Genomic DNA, 706 nt, shown 5'->3' with positions numbered 1-706 from the left:
GTAAACCTAACTGCATGTTTTTGGGGTCTGGGTGGAAACCTAATGCAAACATGGGAAGATCATACAAACTCCTTGCAGAATTTGGTACCAGGATCCTAGTGCTGCAATGGCGATAGTGCTGGTCACTGCGCCAACTGTGCTGCGCATCATTGCCTTTGTTTAGGGCACAGGGACCTATTCGATGGTCAGTAGGTGTGTGACGTAATATTGTCTAATGTACACTTTTTCATCTATCCCACCAACCTTCCCTATGTACACTAGACTACCTCCCCTGGAGCCAGCCTTCTATGAGACAATGTTTGCATGTGATCACACCCATTTTCCCGCCGTAGCACAAATGGCTTCCCGAGTGATAGGGGAAATATGGTTCATTCGATGTCAGGAGAGGACTACATCTCCCAGCACCCCCTTGCCATCCCAGCCTGTCACATCTCTGCTTCGTGAGCTTTGGCTCTGCTCTTGGAACATTACAGAGCGACTGCAAGTTACAGCCAGACTCAGATGTGCGGCCTAAAGTAAAGGGTGTGAAAGCAGCTGCTGGAGGGAAGTCATGCGCTAGCCTGTGTGCAGGAAAAAACTCCAGCCTGAATGAATATGATCCTAGTAAACATATCATTACATTGAGTATCCCCCCTCCTATTGTGTGCTACTTCCCCCACCTCCTAGATTGTAAACTCTTGTCCAAATCTCCCGGTGACGTCGCTGC

Source organism: Pyxicephalus adspersus, chromosome 6, assembly GCF_032062135.1.
Source record: "Pyxicephalus adspersus chromosome 6, UCB_Pads_2.0, whole genome shotgun sequence".
Taxonomy (NCBI): domain Eukaryota; kingdom Metazoa; phylum Chordata; class Amphibia; order Anura; family Pyxicephalidae; genus Pyxicephalus; species Pyxicephalus adspersus.
The sequence above is the reverse complement of the archived record's forward strand: the minus strand, read 5'-3'. Positions refer to the sequence as shown.